This window comes from Branchiostoma belcheri, unplaced genomic scaffold (assembly GCF_001625305.1).
Source record: "Branchiostoma belcheri isolate BF01 breed outbred unplaced genomic scaffold, Haploidv18h27 scaffold85, whole genome shotgun sequence".
In the NCBI taxonomy this organism is placed as follows: domain Eukaryota; kingdom Metazoa; phylum Chordata; class Leptocardii; order Amphioxiformes; family Branchiostomatidae; genus Branchiostoma; species Branchiostoma belcheri.
Window position 1 is genome coordinate 1,139,414 of NW_017804520.1, and position 15,880 is coordinate 1,155,293.

At 42.8% G+C, this 15,880-nt stretch overlaps 1 protein-coding gene across 1 annotated transcript in view; it reads right to left on the minus strand.

The window, feature by feature from the left end:
• LOC109487074 (neo-calmodulin-like) overlaps window positions 1-15,880 on the minus strand; it is a 35,745-nt gene that overhangs the window by 14,323 nt on the left and 5,542 nt on the right. The window lies entirely within an intron of this gene.

Genomic DNA, 15,880 nt, shown 5'->3' on the forward strand with positions numbered 1-15,880 from the left:
GGCCGTACGAACAACCCCCATGCAGAGCTCTTCCATGGAGGTTGCTCGTACAGCCCCTATTGGGTGTACCGGCCTGCGATTCGTCCTCTCCGTAGCCTCATCGCTGACCAATCAGAAACTCTCCCACCTGATTGGATGGGAAGGTACCAGCCAATCATGTTGCCTCTTGACCGTAAGCGGCCACATGATTGGCGAGTTGCTTTATAGCTTAGTACATATTGGTGACTTTGGGCCTTCTCTATTTCTTTTGCCCTTTATTGGTTCTTGGAGCCTTGGATCGAAAAAGATAACTTCTGTATGTCTAGTGCTACGCTGAGCGTAACATTAATATCTGCTGAAAGAAAGCCTCTAGGTTCATGTACTTTAGACCTCTAGACCTGCTGGACTTCTATCTGTCCTAAACAAATCACTTTGGCTATGCCTATAAATTCACAAAAACTCTACCTCCCGGAAGTTTAAAATCACAGAAATCTTGTATTCTTGTGGAACGTATGTTTGCATCAAACGAATAGACATTTCACGGCTACAATCAGATGCTGGGAGAGAAATCGTTACATCTTTGAAGGGCGATCTGTCTTCACAAGATCTGCTTGGAGATTAAGAATAATAGAAACACGGTCGGGAATTCCTCTAAACATCATACCGTGTTATCAGCCCCGACGTCAGCCGTCAACACTCCCCTCCACAAAGACTAAGAAAACTCCCTAGGAAGAAGTAAAGACTTATAGATGATGTAGATCCTCTCAGATTCGTTCCGGCCCTTCTTGAAAGAAGTGTAAGCAAGATGGAGTAGCTCTTATCTATGAGCTGTAACACTGATCCTTCAAAGATGCATACGCTGTACATACAGTCAGCAAGTGGGGCGAGGAGGGGGGATTTTATCCTTAACATCCTTCGTCTTGGGATGTACTGGTTATGGCATCCCTGCTCTGTAACTGTCATTTTCCATGCCTAAAGGGGTTAGCGCGCTCGGCGAGGTTTCCATTCCTGTTGAGTCAGATATCTGCCCGTCCATTGCATTTCGGATCGCGAGGAAAGCCCAGAATCCCACGTTATATTTGCCGAACATGCAAGTCGATTTCACTAACGGCTGCTCGGCACAGTGGAACGTTAAATAGCAGGGAACAAACTATCATTTCATGAGCAGACAAGAGGGCGGTATCTTCTTTTCAATTTCGGGGAAAGCTCCGGGGAGATTTTCCGGTCAGTCATTCCAGTCATGTAATCAGCACCAAGGATAGCTCCTCGTGCTTAACGGATCGGAAGGCGTGGGTAGCCGGGAGCCGAGCCGTAATCATGTTCTTGACTTGTATGCACGTCATTGCTTCACACTGGGATGAGTTTGGTGGGCGGAGGTTCCAGACAGAGAAAAAATACCTTTTTTATACCAACATGTAATCACAAGACATGGTGAGTCGGCACACTGAAGTTTTTTTTTCAACGCCACTAACACAGAGGACAATACAATACTCATTTTCACCTGAGTGAATTGAGGAAAGTATATTCAGGAAGTGCCTTTACCTTGGGCACAAGATAGGTGGTATAGCAGGGTTCGAACCCGGGACCTCTTGGTTTTGAGAACGTCTTACATACCTTGGGTGGGTACGGTCTTGGTCACAATCGCCATACGATCGCAAACCGAGAGCATTTTGGGGATAGCCATGCGTGTGTCTTACAAAATTCAGTCAGTTCTGTCACAGACTGCTTGAAGAATCTTTAACGACATCAAAATCGTACGACAATCTACGACAAATGTGACCAAGCTGTAAGGACCATTTGCAGAATAGGACAGAGCCACAAGTTATGATAAAAAGGCAAAACGTTCTGTGCCAACACTAGGTAACTTGGGACTTACCCAAATTTAGCCACAATTTATTGCAGTAGCGCGCGACCGAAAGGTATTTTCGTACAATGAACACGGCAATCGATTGCTTGAGGGAAGCTAGTGGAGTAAATATGTAGAACCATGACAGGTAAAAGATATGCTCTGGTTGTAAGACTGAGCCCTTTCACCCTGTGCTGGTATCCGGTCTGCCCTCTGGTCACCATCGATTGAACCGCCCCCGTATACGTACCGGCCCGCCGCCGCACCAGGGCGCGCCCGTGGATACCGATATGCCGTTTTCATATGGAGCCGTCTTGCATACATATGGGTAGCCTGGCACAGTGTTATCAGACAAAATACAGGGGCAAGCACAACTAAAGACCAAAGTTTTTAGGTAAAGTTTTCAGAGACGTTGGATCCATAACCTAGAGCAAGTTAGTATAAATTTCCATTTTCTACATATGTGATGAATTCTTTAGATAAAAAAAGTACACCTCGCGCTCAAATCAAGTTAGTAGCAGACTATAATAAAGAATGGCATTACGAGCACTTACGAGGCCTTACGAGCACTCACGAGGCCTCGGCAACACATTTTGCATTCCGCGTGCCTCCTACCTTGTAAGCCGTACGGATAGTTTTCCAAATCATCTAGACGTAAGCAATGTGCGTAAAAGATATGATCCGTGCGTTAAACTAACTCCAAACTGGAACGACAAACGACTGTACTCGCGTAGTCTTGGCAACGCATCTCGCATTCCAAGCGCCACTCTCTGTATACCGATTGTATGGCAAATTATCTCGACGCAAGCAATGTGCGTAAAAGATATGATCCGTGCGTTCTTACTGCATTGTGGCCGCGGGTCATAGCTGCCAACCGTGCGTCACTCGTTCGTAACACATTCACTTAATCCGACGACTGTTATTCACATTTTACAACCTTAACGACCCAGGAAGCTTATTCTGTCGTAAACAGGACGAACTCAGGATTAACCCCCCTTTCATGAGTTCGTTTTATTTTATAGTTTAACTTGTTTAAAACGAGTTGTTGGCATTAAATTGTCGCATTAGTCTTTCAACGACTACTTTGTGTTTCTCCCATATATATCACTAAGACGTCACATAACAAAGTCGGTCGAACCTAAGATTAAAACGGATTTTACAAGTTGATTTTGTTTTACTGCTATGGCTATATTTAAAACGCATCGTCAACATTGAGCTGCCGAGTTTGTGGCTTATCGTTACGAACGTCACGTTACAAACGTTTTATCACACGGTGATCAAATTTGCTGGTACGTTCATCTGTATATCATGTTAACGATTATGAAATAAAGACTGAGCTTTAACTTCCAACACTAGATACAGAATCGGGACTTACCCCAAATTTCGTTCCGTCCATTCTGTGAACAAGGTTGATGGAGTCAACCGAAAATTTGGGGTAAGTCCCAATTCTGTATCTAGTGTTGGAAGTTAAAGCTCAGTCTTTATTTCATAATGATTTGTACCAACACAGATGAACTTTCATGCTAAATCATTTTAACGAGTTTACTTTGGATCATGTTTTACTTTTCCCTCATCGTTGTTTTATTTATCGAAAATGCCTTGTCCAGTCGTCATCGAATCGCCGTGCATGTGGATCGCGTTACGATTGGTTTATCACACGATGATCAGGATCACACTGATATGGTGACATGAGCCGTAAAATTCCCTGGTACGTTCATCTGTATATCATTTTAACGAGTTTACTTTGTATCGTGTTTTACTTCTCTCTCATCACTGTTTTATTTATCTTGTCATCGAATCGCCGTACTTGTGGATCGCGTTACGATTGGTTTACGATGATCGCGCTGATATGGTGACATGAGACGTAAAATTCGCTGATACGTTCATCTGTATATGCCATTTTAACGAGTTTACTTCTCTCTCAGCATTTGTTTATTTATCTGCAATGTCTTGTCGTCATCGAATCGCCGCACATGTGGATCGCGTTACGGTTGGTTTATCGCACGATCATCACAGCTGATACCGGTGACATGAGCCGTAAAATTCGCTGATACGTTCATCTGTATATCATTTTAACGAGTTTACTTTGTAGCATGTTTTACTTCTTTCTCATCCCAGTTTTATTTATCTTGTCATCGAATCGCCGTACATGTGGATCGCGTTACGATTTTTTATCGCACGATCATCACACTGATCATGATATGGTGACATGAGCCGTAAAATTCGCCGATAAGTTCATCTGTATATATCATTCTGACGAGTTTACTTCTCTCTCAGCATTTGTTTTATTTATCTACAACGCCTTGTCGTCATCGAATCACCGTACATGTGGATCGCGTTACGATTGGTTTATCGCATGATCATTGCAGCTGATACCGGTGACATGAGCCGTAAAATTCGCTGATACGTCCATCTGTATATCATTTTAACGAGTTTACTTTGACTTTGTATCATGTTTTACTTTTCGGTCATCACTGTTTTATTTATCTTGTCATCGAATCGCCGTACATGTGGATCGCGTTACGATTGGTTTATCGCACGATCATCACAGCTGATGCCGGTGACATGAGCCGTAAAATTCCCTGATACGTTCATCTGTAAATAACGAATTTACTTTGTATCATGTTTTACTTCTCTCTCATCGTTGTTTTATGTTGGAAAATGCCTTGTCCAGTCGTCATCAAATCGCCATACCTGTGGATCGCGTTACGATTGGTTTATCGCACGATGATCATGATCACACTGATATGGTGACATGAGCCGTAAAATTCCCTGATACCTTCATCTGTATATCATTTTAACGAGTTTACTTTGTACTAGTATCATGTTTTACTTTTCTGTCATCACTGTTTTATTTATCTTGTCATCGAATCGCCGTACTTGTGGATCGCGTTACGATTGGTTTATCGGACGATCATCACACTGATCATGATATGGTGACATGAGCCGTAAAATTCGCCGATAAGTTCATCTGTATATATCATTCTAACGAGTTTACTTCTCTCTCAGCATTTGTTTTATTTATCTGCAATGTCGTCATCGAATCGCCGTACGTACATGTGGATCGCGTTACGATTGGTTTATTGCACGATCATCACAGCTGATACCGGTGACATGAGCCGTAAAATTCGCTGAGCCATCCGACTGTGCCCGATGATGACGGAGCTGAATATCGCGTGTAAACGATCGTTTTGTGATGATTCAATCTCACACGTCTTCAGACCGCAGACATGTAATATCCCTACACACCACCTGCTGCCGTGTACCGTGCGTACATCAGGAATTAGCGGGCAACGACAAGCGCCAACCCGGCAGCCGGATTTACGGCTATACTTAGATCTTTTCTGCAAACGTCAAGACGGATTAATTAAGACGTTTGACGCACGTATTGGGCTGAAAAGGGAGACGCGTATTCATGAGGACTATTCAGACTCTGCTCTTCCTGGTTCGGAGTCGCACTGAGGGAATACAAAACGTGCTTCCTCAATGCAAGACAGGATCTGCGCTTAATTAAATTTCCCTCTTGAAAACTTTCCATTGCATATAAACTTAAGTCTTCATAACAAGCTCGGTAGGAGGAGTTCTGTGGATCATTTCGTGCTATTTCCTGATTGTATACAAGCTTAAAGGATAGGTAAAGTAATTTTAGTTTTGGTGCCCTTTAACCAAAAATCCTACATTGTATTTGCAGAAGGTGATTCATTGGTTTAAATTTATACCAGTCCCTCACACATTGGAGTGACATTTGACCCAAATCCATGTTCACGTTTGATGCCTGCTTATTCCACTTGGAGAGGAGGCAGCAGTGGCGTAGGCCGTCCACTTAATCTAATTTATTTTATCTTATTTTATCTAATTTATCTATAGTATGTATATATTTCGAGTAAGATAAGACGAATGCCGTGATTGTAGATGGACTGACATGCAGACAACCCACAGAAAAAACTGGCTGCACAGCTCCAATTTTGGGTGCACTTACTTGCAGTAGTTCGAGTCCTGATGTGACAGTGTCATACCTACAATGCTACATTCCAAGAACTCCTGCTTAGCCAATTCCAGGAAGTCTTCAGCCATACATGAAAATATCCCCGGATAGCCAGTGTGATAAGGACCCTTGTGACTGGGATTTTCCCTCGGCTCGGTCGACAGAAAGCCACGCGGACTGAAAACCTCTCCCGGGAGCGACACGAGAAGTCACCCCTGACGTCACCAAGGTGATTGGCGCGCCTCATTTACAGACACAAGACGCTGACGGAGACGCTAACTCATGCAAAGGTCAGACGTCAAACGCACGGAGAGATTTACAGTCCCTCAGTCACACAGAACTGTTGAAATTAGGGTTATCACATTAACAACTCCAGGAGGGGGGGCGATGTGTTTTTTTTTATTCCAACATATAATCACCAGACGTGGTGACGGCACACTCAAGTTTTTTCAACTTATATCACTGTTTCAACTTATATTAATGCCGCCACCAACACGGGACAAATACATGACAGGACAATACTCATTTTCACCTGAGCGAAGTGAGGAAAGTCGTGTAAAATGCCTTCCCCAAGGGCACAAGATCGGTGGCATGTCAGGACTCGAACCCGGGATCTCTAGGTTCCGAGTCGCGCACTCTGCCGCTACGCCACACGACCCCACACGGCGATGTGTTTGAATTTTACTGAAATCCGCAAAAAGTTTTATGGGGTGCTATTCTTTCTACTTTCAAAACTTTATTTACTGTACAGGTAGATTCTCGTAATTGATAGATCGCCGACTTGTTTATACTCATTTTTCTTTACCTACTTTGTAATTATGCATGTATTTTGTCATCGTGTTTTACTCTCGTTTTATGTTTTCGAGTAGAAGGCGTCACAAAAGCAATTTGTGCTTTTTGCCTAATAAACATTTGTGAATGAATGAGTAAATATTCTTTCTACGTACACAGTCTAATGTTCAAATTTGACTTCATTGAGATCCACTTTTAGCTATCATTTTGCCAGATTTTCTTCCAGTCTTCCATACAACAAATTACAAGTATATAATTTGCAAAAGAAATATATGCAAAGACAAGAGTCATTCACTCATAGTATATATTGAACGTTGTGACTTCTTGAAAACTTTAACTGCAGTCACTATCCATCATCTTTTGCGTCAGTTCTTAGTTGATGCTTTCTATTCACCGTGCTATCTCTAAATGTATCTAAAATTGCATTCCAATCCTTTTGTCATCTTGTAAAGAACATCCCCCATATCGTAATAGCCATACTCCCCATCCACTCCACCAGATGGTGTAATCCCCATTGAGAGAATGGCAAAAGTTAACGTGATCGCGAGCGGGGCAAACTAATTTGTGAAATGGCAGCTAGCTCCCGCTGACGGTAAAAGACGGACTGCTACCAGTGACATCAGCGAAGACGTCACCAACACGCACGCCTACGCAGGACGAGTAATTGACATTGGCGCATCCCGACTGTCTATTACATTTTATTGCGCTCGTAACTATCGAAAAATAACCGAGCACGGCCTGAGAGCAATATCGATGATCGAGTTTTCCCAATCCTTGCCTTTGTGACTGTCTATTACATTTATTACTACCCTTACGCGTGGCCTTGGGTTTTTTTAAGTATCGGAAATCACTGTAAACAGGTCAGGGGATTGTCGGTAATAAATTTTGTTTCTATTTCAGCTTTTGTGACTGTCTATTACGTTTATCGGTTTTATGCACGACCTCGAAAGTATCGGAAAAAGCTGACAATCATCCAAAGGGAGTGTTGATGTAAGAGTCGTTTCTATTTCAGCTTGCGTGACTGTGAAATTTATCGGTCTATAGCTCGAAACATCAGAAGCATCGCAAACAATCGCCTACATACAGAGTATCACTTTCACATATCACCAAGTAGCTTTGATTCTTGTTTTCTTGGAAACCAAGACTTGTTACGTGCCTAGCACACAAAGTACATGTACATCATTTGAGATATTCTAACTAGTGTACAACATGTGTTTTTTCAAACTCTGAGGGTTAGCAATTCCATCACTGTTTGTCTTTGAGAGCCTGTTGTGCCTCGAACGATCAGCTGTGATACACCCCCCCCCCTCCCTTCAACCAGAGTGACATAAAAAGCGATGGGCGCTGAGGCTGAACGTATAAAATTGTTTTCGCTCCGCGTGTTGAATAATTTATACCGGCCGTGTGGACGCCCGTGATTTTCCCCTCTCTCCAGACGCCGTGTAGTTGAAGTTCTTATGGTCGGTTATGCAACATGACCACGCCGCGCTGCATTTACCCTGCTCGCTAAACTGTGTTATCTGTATTTACCCCGATTCCCTAAGGAGTATACAGGGATTACAACAACGTGCATCCTGAAGTATGAATTAAATAAATCGAAGGACTCAAAAAGTCGAACGCTTATCGAATGATAATGAGTCGATTACAAAATCAATTACAGTTAAGAATGAAATTGAACTCGAACCTTCGCCAGTACTACAATCCTATAATAACCTCAGGAACACAACAACGTTCAAGGTGGACCTAGAGATTACCTAGCCTGGTGAAACCAAATGTAAAGAAGACTATTTCTTGGGCAATGTTACCTTATATAGTTGGATGTTATAGCTAAGGGTTCTAATCTTTTTATTTCGATAAAAAAGGACTATCAACAATGTTTGTGTTCTCCGGTTCCCTAGAGAAGATATACGTTTGCATGTAATCATCAGCTGTCGAGGGGGGTCAGAGGTCACTTGTGTGAACTTCACAAAACTTTCCGCCGTTTGAAATTTTGTAGTTATTCACTGAGAGGGTGGAGTACCCTGCCAGTGTGTGTTTTCTTGGTCTACTAGATGGCTTTTGACAACTTTTTTGGGGACATAATTCCCGTGTAAAAGTATGCCCTACTACCGTCCTTTAAAAATACCGGCACAGAAAACCATCTCGTCGGCGGGGGTGATTACGATTCCCGCCGCCGCTGTGCGGGGGAGCCTCCGGTCCCGGGAGCGTGCGGGTTTTGCTGAGGAGGCAGTCTCTCCACGTTAATGGATTGTTTCTCATCGTCACGAAAATACGGCAGGGGCAATCGATTCGTCTCGTGTAATCCCGCAACGGCAGAACGGCGTGCCGAGGAAAATATGCGAGCTCAAGGCGTCTTTAACCCCTGCCTGCATGCTGATGATTTCTTATACACCATGGGACACGTACAGGAGGAATATTGCGGGGGAAATACAATTCTGTTAACTCATGCAGATTTGCAATGACCCCAGGGTCGACTTCACTAGGGGAGGAATGTAATCTACATGTAGACACCAGTATGGATTCTTATACATTCAATGTACTTTATTTCTATCCCATACATGGGAACGCATTGTTGATTTCTTGTACCTGTCTGTCTTTTTTGTTTTGTTTTGTTTTGTTTATCCAAAACGTTCACTTTCAGATCGACTTATCTCTAGTTATGGGATCTCGCATTCCCTTGACATATTGAGAAATATATTACGCCAAAAAAGCAGTTACTCAAGCAACTGGATATGATTTTGGAAACATGCTGAAACGTCTGACCGTTTCCAAAATCATATCCAGTTTCTTGAGTAACTGTTTTTTGGCGTATCTTATTACCTGGATGTCTAACCTTCACCAATATAAATAATATATAGTTTCTGTTTTATCCAGCCCTACTAATACCCCTATCACCCCCCCCCCCATGCCATTGCCTTGGTACACGTATGATATATGAAATACCGTCCTCATCTCCACATTGGACGTGCTTGTCGTGAAACAATATTGACATTTCCAACACGCCCTCGTGTGCTATAAATAACTCAAGGAGCTTCGGGTTATACAGAACCTCTGAGGTGAAACTACAAGTAATGAGGAAAGAAAACAAGCTACATTGGGGATATTTCTGCGATGCGAATTCCTCCGACACAGAGTGCACACAAGATGATGTCCTTGAATTGGAAAACTAGAATTTGAAATGTACGTCTCCCAGGTTTTTGCCGACCTGAAAACTGTTGTACGTAGAAATGTAAAACAGAACGGTAGGTAACGCCTGCAAGGAGACCCAAGAACACTCCAGACCCGGTCAAACAAACCACTCAAGCGGTTCAACACCACAAAACGTTACGCCTTGCCACATAACAAAAAGAGTTACCCCAAACATGTCAACACTTACCGGTTTACCGGCCAAGTCCGCGTGATGACATCCAGAAATATCCGAGCCCCAGTCGTGCGTAGACGTGTTACCTTATCGTCACGGCTAGATCCGAAAGACCAAATCAAGAAAAGCCCGCAACAGTATCGAGTAAAACCTACACGAACTGGAAAGGGTGGAACCCCCCACGCCACCTGGGACTGAATCTGTGCGGACATTCAGCACAAGGTTGCTAGTGTCATAGTCTCTATCAGAATCCTTAGGCTAGTGCCAAAACTCAGCCGAATAGGCTTTAATAATATGTACTTGCAAGAGGAGTCAGGGAATCAGACATCAGCAACCGAGACTAACTCCTCCGGTCGATTTCTTCTAAAAACAACAATTTTTTCCAGCAACTTTAACCCAAGCAGTCAGGTATAGACTAGCAAGTGTCACCAAACTAACTGAAAAATGACCTACAATTAGTATGCCAGCGCTAGAAGAGAGAAGATTTTCCATACATGCATTATGGAAGGAGTGTAAACATACCAAGCATTCACTTCAGTGCCTGGCGACACCCAGGCAAATAACTTCATGACTACGAGTTTCACTTTGATACATAAAACTTGTCGTTTTGGAGTTTTATGAACGCACATTTGGGGAGGTAGAAAATCCTTCCTCTCTATATGTATATATAGATAAAACTATCTTAAAATGGAATTCATAAACATCTAATATGACAGCGCCTCCGTATATGATATATTTAAAGAGAGTGTGGAGTCCTATATACGGGGTTACAGCTGACATCGCACACTGATAACGACTTTCACTGGAGTTGTTGAACGCCAGAATGTCAAAACGGCTATAGAGAGTCGGGCGTGTCGTTTGCCTGTTTGGAAATCTTCCCTGTTACGTTGCACAGCGCCCAGTGAACTGTGAACATCGGACGGTCTCTAAATATCGCATGCGCAGTGATCAAGAGAGCACCGGTCGTACTACTAGTACTGCTGAAAATTGTCCTTAAAGGCAGCCAATTCAATTTCATGGTGGCAAAACATATTCCGGAAATCTCTCTGATATTGACATTTACGGCCATTTATAACACATTTGATACTTAAAGCGTTTGATATAACCCCAAATCAAGCTATGTGAGGTGTTTCTTTATCTTTTGGTACCACTCATAAATAGCTAGAACCAGCCTACAATGCGAAACAATCAGCAGGTTTTCCGTCAGCGACATCGCATTTTAATTTGCCTGCACTAAAATTGCATTGGACTCGTCAGACTCGTCAGGCGGGGTATTTGCCTGCTGTGTGCCGCCGGATTTCTGTATGGCGGACCGTTCGCGATGAAACATAACCCAGTATCAGCAGCGTGTCTGCGTAGTTGGCATGTTTAGCTGATGGGTGGCTCTATCGCCCTGATTAATACAGATACACAGCCAGCATTTGCATCATGCGACCTTTGCATGTCTTCCACAACCTCTGGAGCTTATCATGCATACCGAATATATATCACCCTTCACACGCCGTCCTGGTGTCATAAAACTGGGTTACGATTGAACAACAAACGTTGAAAAACACCGTGAAATAATTACATGTATAGTACTTTTGATTATTTTCTTTCATCAGTTTCATATGACATTGTCGTACAGTAAAAGCTATTACGTCAATGAAGTAAAATAGACGTAAGTGTACTTATTGTAGTAAATACACAATCTGATCAGATATATAACTTCCAGGAAGATATAACTTCACATAATAATAAATTTAAAAAAATAATTACGTTTTTAATTATAGATACTGATTTTGGTAGCGATAAACAATAACGGCATGTAGTACATGTAAATGAAAATGAACGCAGCAGAACGTACACTAGTGGCTTCCCATTGGTCCGTTACGATGACGGTTGGCAACGGGCCAGATTTGAAGGACGGAGATGACCGCATATTGTCTCTCCAGACAAACTCCCATACTGTTTGGCCACGTAATCGATTTTTCAGCTGACTAAGTTATAAGGCAATAGCTGTAAATAATAGATTCACGTGGCGGGCCCATGTACGCACGATTTGTCCTAACCTATTCACTGTCATTGCACGAATGTCGCCGAATTGCATCACTAGTTATGGAAGACACGCGTATTGTTTAATAATTTAGTTTACCGCACAGGTTTGTGGAGGTGTGATGGCAGTAAAATATACGTTTGGACGTGTTTCATTACACGTTATGAATCGGGCATAACGTTCCCGCGCCGCGGCGGCGTGTAAATTATTTATGCCCGTAAACCAAGACAAACTATCGGGTGACTATCGCTTCATCCGCGGTGACAGACATGTGTGATTAGCTGTGATTTATGCAAGAGCAAACGTCGCCCATGGCATTATAATCACTTGACGTGTAATCCTGGGGCGACACAAGCAGCCAAGAACATCTTTTGTTGATGTAAAAGTTGAAGTTCTGATGCGAGTTCTGGAGGCGAGCCAACGCGCTAGGGCTGAGAGTGACACGCGATGGTTTGGCAGCCGTACAGCTACTATGTGGCGTGATCCCTTATTTCAAACAAACCGGGTGTCTTGGACTTTATTTTTATGTCCCAAATTGACCCAGGAATGCCGACTGACATCATTAGCTACAGTGATTTACAGGAGAGGACTACTTGTAAGCGATATTAGGCAGGCTGGCGTTTCAATGGGGGAGGGGGGTGGCAAAGACGCTTGTGGTATAGTGTTTAGCAACCCAGATTCGGGGTCAGGTGGTCAGGACAAATTCCGGCTGTTGTCGCTCACCTGTTTGAATCCTTAGGACAGAAAATCGTACTAATCGGAAGGAACGAGGCAAAATTCGGGTATATCAAACCTGTATATAAACCCCATATTAACTCTGTCTTTCTTGTTGTATGGGGGCCTGCGTGCTCTTTTACGTAGACTGTGTGTAATCGGTGCATTCAACGTAGTAGAGGGCAACTGGCGCCTGGATTTAGAGTAAAGAATCCCGTTGAATTTAACGAAATGCGTAGCCGCTGCAGCAGCCTTTCTGAATTTCGCCGGAAATGACTACCTCTAGGCTACACTGTCACAGCTATTATGTAAACTAGCTCAAACTAGTGATACTTCAAATTGGCCCAAATACATCTGTTTATCACAACTAACTGGTTTCTAGATACAATCAGCATGGCCCCATTCAACAGAAATTTCCATAAAGACGACTTGAAAAGAATCTTAAAGACTACGCGTTACTTTCGATCAGCCACTCCAGGAATATCCCCTCTTCTGACCAGCAAGCTAAATTAGATACATATAAATTATCATTTCTAAACTATCACCAAACATCATATGCAGTCGCTCCTTATGATGACTGTCAGGAACATGTAAAGGTTGACCCGGCACAGTGACATAAGGTAACTCCCCTCCTACACATGATAAAAGATTTATTCAGACGAAGCTCGCAACTTCAGGCCGGCACGAATCGTCAGGCTACCCGGCCTGGCCGTGCGCCAAATCCCGGTCACCCGGTCGGGCCGGAACTCTGGCGCGAGGGACTTTACAGAGATCACGGTTAGCTGTAGTCAAACTTAGCCTGGGTGCCAGGCTGGTACAGGGGCTTACACAGGCCAGTTTCTCGGCTCAAGTGCCAACATACCCCCGAGGAAGTTATACCACAGCCCCCTCAGTTAGGCCCTGATCCACAAGCACGCTGGTCTAGCGTGTTATGGGTCTGGCATATAGGGCTACACTGAAGAAAACAGTATTCTTGAACGCAAAGCTGTACTCACTCACTCACTTGCACAATCTAGATAACCGTTTTTGTATACAGACTTAGTCTACAAGAGCACTGAAAAGATCTTTTCCTCTAGCTGAACCCCCAAGATCACGGGATGTCTACTTGGAACAAAACTGCTGACTGCTCGTTCCTTTTATCACTGCGGCCTCACTGAGTCCAGCGTTCAAGGCCAGGCTGTTGCTCCATTGATCACAGAGCCGACAGTTCCATACCCCACAGTTGTGAACCACGTCATCACCATCGATAAAAGTGACAAAAGTTCGCCTGGAGGCAATAAAGAGTGTAGACAGCACGTCTGGTGCCTCATCAGGGGATCGCTAGCTGAAGCTCTTAGCGCCGATACGTCAGGAGATATTCCAACTCTTGTCATTTGGCCGATGTCAATTAAATTAGCTAATAGCATTTTAAGCATCCCCGATCAGATACGTAACGTCGCCGAAGGTTATCCCAACGGTTCCCTGCCAAGAAAAAGTTTTGTAAACTTAGAAAAGTTTGTTAGACGTAAGGTCGATGAAGGTTAGACACCCTGGTTATGAGATACACAAGAAAACTATTACTCAAGCAGCTGGAGAGATTTTAAAAACTCATACTTTTGAAGTAGCATCTACTACTTTGCTGCCCCCGTCCATTGACGAAACTTTTTTTTTTAATTTCAACATTTGAGCAAAACAATACTTGAGTAGCTTGAATATTAGCGTCACCACTGGGCATACAATAATAATTACAGCATAAGACAAAAATGTCAAATAGGCAATGAAAAAAACTTGGAAAATCATTTCAAAATCTGCCTATTTGCTTGAGTAACAGTTTTCTTGTGTTTGCCCAAAGTTTTCTACGAAGTGGAACTTGCTGTGATTTTGTAAAACTTTCTTCAACAGTATAGGCACATCAGCACGCACGCGTACGCCGGTCCGGTCAACACCAGACAAATGTTCGTCCAATGACGTCCATTAACACATCCCCCACGCTTCCTTGAACGGCCCTACAGGGTGACATGACGATGACTGATATGAAAGCAGTTCCCCGGTTGGTGCTTACGGCACCAGTCGATACCTAACAAGCTCGTAGCAGCGTTTCCCCGCCAGGGTCCTTAACAAACATTGCGGGTCATAGGGCTTAAATCAATACCGATACGTTTCGTAAAAAAGACGTTTAAACAATCCTGGTCTTTTACATATTTAAGGTGATTGAAAATAGAAACGTACAGGTGGCCATGTAGAATGAAATAAACGCAGAATAGGATAGAATAAAATAGATTAGAATAGAATACAAAATAGGATGTAGGATATAATAAAGCATAATATAGAATAGAAAAATGAGAAAAATTAAGATATAGAACACAATACGATATAGTATAGAAAAGAACATAGAATACAACATAGAATATAATTTATAACAGCAAAGAAATAAAATATACTAGAATTGAACAAACTTAATAAAATATACAATAGGATAAAAAAAAGAAATAGATCGAACAGAACAAAAGAAAGCAAAGACTAGATGTTCAGAATCCAGCGAAGGCCATCATTAGCCATTACTCAAGTCTAGCCTAATCAAGTACCCAGGTGGGCCCCGACATGATTTCTTAGGCAGTCATTAAACCAGGATGGGGTCGAGTATTAAGCACGCTATTCGTCTCATGTGCGAATGACCCTCCCTGGCAGTTTAATAAAGACCCGTCCGAACCATAATAGGAAGCACCGCTGCTAATATAACAGCTACACGTAGGCACATGTAGTAAACCCTGGAGCTAAAAATACTGCACACCTATATTGACCCCAACCCTTTCACGACGCGACTCTCCCGTAATGGTTATGAACACCATACGAGCGCCATATAAGGGCGTACATTGCAGGTATGAGGCGTATAAAAATATGCTATAGATCCCTTCTGTGCTAAAAAAAATACGACACACCAACATTGACTTTGACCCCTCCCCAAATGGCTTCGCTGCAGTAAATGTGTATCTTATAACATCTCGAACTAATGAGAAAATAAATGCTATTACAAATACAAGGGGTATAGAAATATACTATAGATCCCTTCTGTGCTAAAAAAAATACGACACACCAACATTGACTTTGACCCCTCTCCAAAAGCCTTTTGCTGCAGTAAATGTGTATCTTATAACATCTCGAGCTAATAAGAAGATAAATGTTAAATAA